Source organism: Bidens hawaiensis, unplaced genomic scaffold (genome assembly GCF_021521415.1).
Source record: "Bidens hawaiensis isolate Kalapana, Puna unplaced genomic scaffold, B.hawaiensis_p1.1 tig00048325_1, whole genome shotgun sequence".
Taxonomy (NCBI): domain Eukaryota; kingdom Viridiplantae; phylum Streptophyta; class Magnoliopsida; order Asterales; family Asteraceae; genus Bidens; species Bidens hawaiensis.
This window is the reverse complement of record NW_027498656.1, coordinates 31,945-39,930: the sequence shown is the minus strand read 5'-3', so window position 1 is coordinate 39,930 and position 7,986 is coordinate 31,945.

The following is a 7,986-nucleotide window of genomic DNA, read 5'->3' as shown; positions in this document are numbered from 1 at the left end:
CTTCAAATCTTTCTCATCTTGCAGCCTCTTCTTCACTTCTTTGGTTGCTTGGATCTTCCTCATTTAGAACTTCATTAACTTGTACTTCATGATTGTCTTGAACACCATTTTCTTGATTCAGTTCTGGATTTGGATTTTGTTCTTGATCATTATCTTGAACTTGTTCAATATCAGCACTTGAGGGATCCTTTATGAATGTATATTCACTTTATTTTCCTGCAACCTTGGACCATAACTTTTCTAAATCTAAAGTCTTCTGGTTTGTCTTTTCAATCTCACTAGTCTTATAAAATGATTCATCAAAGTCTTCAGGATAAATCTTGAAAGACTTGATCAATTTCTCATGATCAAATAGCCAGGCTGCACCATAAAAGAAGCAATCCAAGGATTTTGCTTGAAACTTGTTGAGATAATCCTTGGTGTTCAAAAGAGAACATTTGCATCCAAATGGCTTGAAAAACTTGATGTAGGGCTTCCTTTAAAACAAAATCACATAAGGAGTCTTGTCTTGACTTTTGTTGAGAATCACTCTATTCTGAACATAACATGTTGTATTAATTGCTTCTGCCCAAAAAGTGACAGGTAGGAAAGCATCTGCTACCATGGTTCTTGCAGCTTCTATGAGTGTTCTTTTCCTTCTTTCTGCAACACCATTTTGTTCAGGAGTTCTAGGAGCAGAGAATTGTTGAAGTATTCCTTTATCATTGCAGAATTCTTCCATGACTCCATTATGTTCCATTATCACTTCTAATCACCTTCACCCTTGCATCCAACTGGTTATCAATCCTGGTCACACAATTCTTTATCAACTCAGCAGTCTCATCTTTTGTACTCAGGAAATAAACCCAAGTGTATCTTGAGAAATCATCAATGATCACAAGATAATATCTCTTCTTTCCAATACTTGGCACACTCACGGGACCAAAATGATCCATGTGAAGCATTTCAAGCACTTGATCAATTGTGTTGATGAGTTTAGTCTTGTGTGAAGACTTGTGTTTCTTTCCCTTTTGACATGAGGTACAATTTTCATCCAACTTGAACTCACTAGTAGGTAAACCAATAACATGCTCACCCTTGACTAGTTTGTCATATTCTTCAAATTGACATGACAATGTTTTCTATGCCATAATTTGCTTTCATTTTCAGTGGCTTTTGATAAAAAACATGTACCACCCCTTGAAACAGCATCTTAAATATTCAGTTGATACAAATTTCCATTTCTTGGAGCCATCATCATAATCATATATGGAGGAATTACAAAATCAGGTTTGAGAATAAAACAGTGAGAATCATCAAATCCAACCTTATAACCTTTATCACACAATTGTGAGATGCTCAAAAGGTTATATTGTAATCCTTCCACATAAAAGACATTGTCAAAAGTAACTTTTTCATTGGTCAAAATCCCTTTTCCAACAATTTTTCCACCATTCTCATCACTTCTAAAAGCTACTAAACCTTCAAACTTCCCTTCATAATTAACAAGCGATTTCTTGTCACAAGTCATGTGCCTGGAACATCCAATATCCATGTACCATACTTCATTCAGTGGAGTGGACTGTTCCTGCACAAATCAAAAGAAATTAATCAGTTGGGTGATAGACTGCAAGATGGATCAACTTACAAATCATCAGAATCAATAACAATTTCTAAATTGGATGTGATAGGAATAGGCTTAGAAACCTCATAAATTAGTTCACAGTCATCAGGTTCTTCAGAATCATAGCCATTGTTAGTTGGGCTTTTCAAATCATTTCCAGTGCTTTTGCAATCTTGCACCACATAATCCTTTGTACTTGAAAAATCTCTTACATCAAAATTCCTTTTCTCTTGAACATCACCCCTTGGTTTCCAAAGAAACCCATGAGCTTCAAACCCATGCTTCAATAGGAACTTTTCATCACCAGTCAATTCTTTTGGTTTCTTTCTTGAGAAAACATTCTTTTTTCCTTTCTTATCATTGGTTAGTGATTTCTGAGAATCATCAGACTTAATTGGGGACAATTCTCAATGGTCGAAAGTTTCTTTTCACATCAGTTTCATATTTCTTAGGAGGGATGTTTCTTTTGACTTGATCAGCCACATTTTTCTTTGGTTTCTCATCACTTTTCCCTTCCTTCTTAACACTGTTATTAACTTTCTACTCAACTTTGTTCGATGTCTCCTTTTCACACACCTTTCCTTTTCCCAAGTATTCATCATACTTTTGTTTGAAGAATTCAATGTTCTAACCAAACTTTGTTTCTTTGGGAACATGAAAGGGTTTGAAGGTGAACCTTTCATTACAAAAATCAGCATGGTGACCATATTCATCACACTTTTTACACCATACTTTTCCTTTGAAACTTTCATGTGAATTTTACTTTTTGAATCTCTCACTTGGTGTAGGTGGTTTAATCTCAAGTGTTTTCTGAATTTTTATACCATCAAAATCAATTGAAAAAGGTACAAACTCTTCAATTTTGAAGTCTTGTCTTTCAGTCTTGCTTTTCACAAAGATGATTTTCTTCAATAGGCTCCTCATCCAAATTTCCCTTGTGTCTTGACTTTCTTTTCTCATACTCTTCCATAGTTTCAACTTCTCCAATGTTAAACACTTCATGACTGGAGAAAATAGGGTACACTGGAATGAAGTTGTCACAATTTACTGTTTCAATGGCCTTTTTCTTGTTATTGTCACTTATCTTTTTCAAAAAAGTCTTACTTGGAGGCCTAACAGCATTGTATCTCACCTTTGACCATTCACATATGCCAAAAGACACATGTTCTCTTTTCATTATTTCATTATGTTTCTTTATTTTTGGTGTTATAGGTGGCAACAAAAGAGTGTTTTTCAATTGAGTCAGGTTTCTTTTGCCTTCAATTTCTTTCTGCAGCTTGGATTTCTTCATCTGAGATTTGATCACTAGAGTCACTTAAATCATCTTTGCTCAAATCCTCTTCGTTGAAGTTATCTTGAGAAACTTGTACATCAATTGATTTATCATCTCTTAATTCTTCCATCATAACAAACTATCCATCTTTAACTTCAACCATTTTGTAGTTGACAATGAATTCCTTCTTGTCTTGAAAAACATCTCTGAATTGATTGAGATAAGTCTCCCTTTTCTCTTTGTCAACTTTAAGAGAATAATTATTGTTGAATGGTGCAGGAACAACTTTGTATTTATCTTCTTCTTTTATCATGTTCAAAATACCACAAATATTTCCAGTAGAAACTAAGTTCTTTATAAACACATTCTCAACTTGTAACTTGGTATTCTTCACCTTTTCTTTAACAACCATTTTCTTTAGTCCATCAATTTCAATCACATATCTTTACTGAGTTCTATAACTATTCATGTTGTATTCTTCAAGGCTTCTGATCTTTTCTTCATAAATTATATCACTCGCTTGATACCCATTAATCATGCTCTGTTTTCTAAAGCATTCACTCTCCAACTTACCTACATTCACATTCAATGCATCAATTGTTTCAAGTAAATCAAGTGTGGAGTTTGAGTGTATATGTGAAGAAGAAGATTCAGCCTCATTTTAAACTTTTGACATTAATGCAATATTGGCCTTAGTGATGTCATCTGCATGATCAATCCAATCAAAATTCCCTTCATGTTGTGCAGAAAGTGCTACATTTCCTTGGTTTCTTGGCTGATTTTGATTGTTTTAGTTGGGTTATTGGGAGTATTTGGAGGGTTTTGGTTGTTTCTTGGGTAATTCTGGTTTTGGGGTACAACTTGCTGATTGTTCATTTGTGGCTGCTGGTAGTTGTTGTTGAAATTGGGGTTGTTGTTGTAATTGTTGTATTTTGGCTGATTTTGCTGGTATTGGTATTGATTCCTTGGTTGTTGGTTCTGGTACTGGTTTACTTGGAAGTTTCTTGGCTGCTGGAAATTGTAGCAGATTTCCTTAGACTTGTCAAACCCAATTCTTTCATTTGGACCAGACACTAAAGACCTTCCAGTCCTATTAAACAACCCATTTTCTTCTTAGATCCAGCATTGCAGCCTGCCACTTCAAGTCCATGTCTTCAAGATCATCAACATCAATCTGTTCCAAATCATCTTGAATGACACATGTGTGGATCATGTTATTGGCTACAAATGTATTGTAAGATTCTGTGAACATAGAGAACAATGCTTGAGTTTCACTTCCTTAACCACTGTTTCTACCAGCATAAGGTAAATGTCAACTTGCCATGGAGGCAGAGTCATTGTCATCTATGAGTTGGACATTAAAAATTGATTGGCTTCCTTGGTTACTTGAACTACCACCAACAAAAGCCTTTGGTGTATCAACACCATGTTCAGTAGGTTTTTCTATGATAGGGATCTGTTGTTGGTTTTTGGTGGTTAAGTTTCCCATAGTAGCAATAAGTGCATTAGACACCTGGAGACATGGTTTTTCTTCCTTTGTCATTTTGTTCTGAATCATTTCTATCTCAGCAGCTTGAAGAAAGCAAATTACATCATCAAGCTTGAGTTGTTCATAATTTGGTTTCTGGAGAATGAACTTTGCTAGCTGTGTACCACACCTTTGGCATTGATGATGACTGTTTAGTGTTCAAATCAGAATCAGTCGTCACATAATCAGTGGTTCTGAGATCATTCATTATGGCTAGAAATTAATCAAGAATTGATTTCAATCTCTCCCCATCTTTATATTGGAACCTCTCAAGTTGTTTCTTCAGTCTTTGCTTTTTGATGTTCTTCGACTATGAATTTCCTTGAAACATTTCTAGGATTGCATCATACATAGCTTTGGTTGTGGTATGATGTGCAACCTTTGTCAATATTACCCAAGACAGACCCAGTTGTATCTTAGCAAGTTCTCTGTCAATATTTCCCAACATTTCTGTCACCCATGGTTTGGTTAGGATTTGCACCTTTAACCACATATGGACCATTCTTGATGGAGTTCCACATGTCAATGTCATTATAACACACTACAGCCTCAAACAACACTTTCCACTAGATGAAATTTTCCTGTCCATACAACCTTGGAATTTTGTTAGTAGAAACCTCTTGCTCTTCAAAACCAGACATTTTTTGGTATTTTGTAAACTGAATTTAAACAAAAATAGAGAAAATTTTAAACGTATTTAAAAATCAAATGTGAAAATTAATCAGATCTGAGAGATAACTCTTCAGATTTGATGTTTCTGATTCGATTGGAGCAAGATCTAGTAATAAAAATACAAACTTTAATTGAAAACAAGTGAAAGAAGACACCAAATATTGCAGATCTGGAAGAAAGAAGAAAAACAGAGTTGCTGATGTCGGTAATCAATGAAACAGTACTCAGCTCACGTCATTCTTCATCTTCAAATAATCAACAAGAAGTAACGATTCTTCACTCAAACAGCAACAAACTGGCTCTGATACCACTTGTCGGTCCCGTATGATCACTCAATCACTGAATATTAATGTCTCAACCCAGATAATAAATGTGTCGACAAGAGGGTTAACGACTTTGCTATTTTAAGAACAAATGTATGTTAACGTCGAAATCACTAACACACACGATTGTTGCTTAAAGATTTTTAAATGTAAGACACACAAACATTAACTCAAAAGATTTCCACTTATAGAAAGATTCATACAAATGTAGCTCAATTAGGGTTTCTGTAACGAATATTTATCCATAAAAATCTTAGGACAGCCGTCACACTCAAATCATAAATATTTCGTAGGTCTGAAAAGTGTAAAGGATTCTCTTCTGTCGTTAGGAGGCATGCCCTAGATCATTCTATTTATAAGCCTGCCCCCTGATAGCTGTCCAGACTTCTAGAAACCCTAATGATTGAAACATATTCATAAAACATATTACAAATGATTCTAAGTGTAAAACTAGGTCTTTTGGGTAGACTTTGTGTCTTTTGTTTTCTTCGAGCAGACCTGGTAACCTTGAAGTGTGCTGGCAAACAGTTCTCCGGGTAGACTTTACTTAGATTATTTTACTTAGAAAATACTCACCTAGCATACTTCAATTTTCCTGACCATAGCAAACTTTGCTTGATATGGTCGTATGAGCAAAATGTTCTTCATGAATCCCTTCAACCATTTGTTAGAAGATAACTTATTAAGCAAACTCAAGTGTGCTGGTAGCACTGTAGCTTGCTCGGGGTTGAACCTTGCTAGAGAAAGTACTTAGAATATTTCTCGATCAACTTTCTTCAAGCATGCTCGGACTATTGTTTATTAATGAAACCTTCCTAGATCATCCAATTTCTTGGCTTCATAAGCTTGGTTTAGTCAAGAGTTTGCTAGTAAGCAAACCATGCTCGACTCGAAGTACACCTTTGCTAGACAAAGTGAACCCTGCTCGGATTGACACTTAAGAAGACTTCAAGAAGATAACCTTGCTCGGAGAGCAAAATACCTTGCTAGGACAAGTAAAACCTTGCTAGGAAGTCCAAGTGTGCTCGTTTTCCATACATAGCCATATTTGAAGAGTGTTGAGAAGATTCCAATCTTCTTTAAGTCATATCATGTCAAATTTTTGACCCAATAACTTATTTGATTATGATTTACATGTCTATTTCGAGTAAACTGTCAGGTCCCCGATTTCAGCTGGATCTTACTCAAATCAAGTCATAACTCACACAAATAGATGTGTCGACAAGAGAGTTAATAACGGGTTTTTATATTTAGAAAGATTACTGTTTAAAGACGGAATCAATAATAAACAGGGTAGTTGCTGTTAATAATCAAAGGTAACTAACATAAACAAGATTCACTCAAAAGATTTCCATTCATATAATATTCATCATACAAAGGATAATCGATTTAGGGTTTCTTGAAAGGAATGTTATGTCCGTACAATTCTAAGAACGGCTGTCGCTCAAAAAATGTTCTTTTTTTTGTATCGTATTCAGCCACCTCTCTTCTGTGTCCTCACGTGTGCCCTAATTATTCCTTTTATAGGCCTGACACCTTTGGACAACTGTCATTCCTTCTAGAAACCCTAAATACATCGTACATATTCAAATTACATATTCAAAATAATCCTAAGGGTAAAACAAGGTAGGCTCTGGATAAGTAAACTCCTCTGAGTAGACTGTGTGCTCTACCTGCCTTAGACTTGGTAATATAGAAGTGTGCTTGGGAACAGTTTCCGGGTAGACTTTACTTGAAGAGTATTTTACCACCGGGTAGACTTCAATCTTCTTGACTTTGCCAGACTTTGCCCGACAAACCCTTACGAGGAACCTTCTTCTTCAATGGTCCCTTCAACTCTTTACTAGAGAATAGCTTATTATCAAACTGTGCTCGGCAGCACTGTTCCTTGCTTAAGTTGAACCTTGCCCGATGATACTTAGATAATTCATTATACGTCAAGGCACACTTGGACCACTGTATTATTAATGAATACCTTCCCAGTTCTTCCAATCACTTGGCTTCATGAGCTTGGTTAGCCAAAAGCTTACTCGGGAGTGAACTTTACTTGGCTATGAAGAACAGACTTGCTTGATATAGTGAACCTTGCCCGGGTATACACTAGTTTGAGAATCCTGCCCGGATATCCATAAAAGAGTGAACCCTGCTCGGAAGTACACTAAAGAAGACTTCATTGAAGATAACCTTGCCCGATAGACAAAATATCATGTCCGACTAAGTAAAACCTTGCTCGGAAGTCTAAGGTGTGCCCGGATCCATACTTAGCGAATTCTGAGGAGGTTGAGAAGATTCCAATCTTCCATATGGTCAGTTTTGGGTCAAATCTTGACTGAACATAAACTTTGATGTTTTAGTAGAAATATGTCTTTGTCTAGCATAGTTAATGATTTCAATTGTGATTTTCTGAAATTACAAGTTTTTTCAGGCAAACCTTGTTTACCTGGCACACTTTATGTTTCGGGCACACTTGAACATCAGTAAATCATTCCAAATATTCTCCTATCATAAATGGTAATTTCAGATAATTTCTTACTTTTCGAGTACACTTTGTGTTTTGAGCATACTTGTATATCAAATGATAACAAGT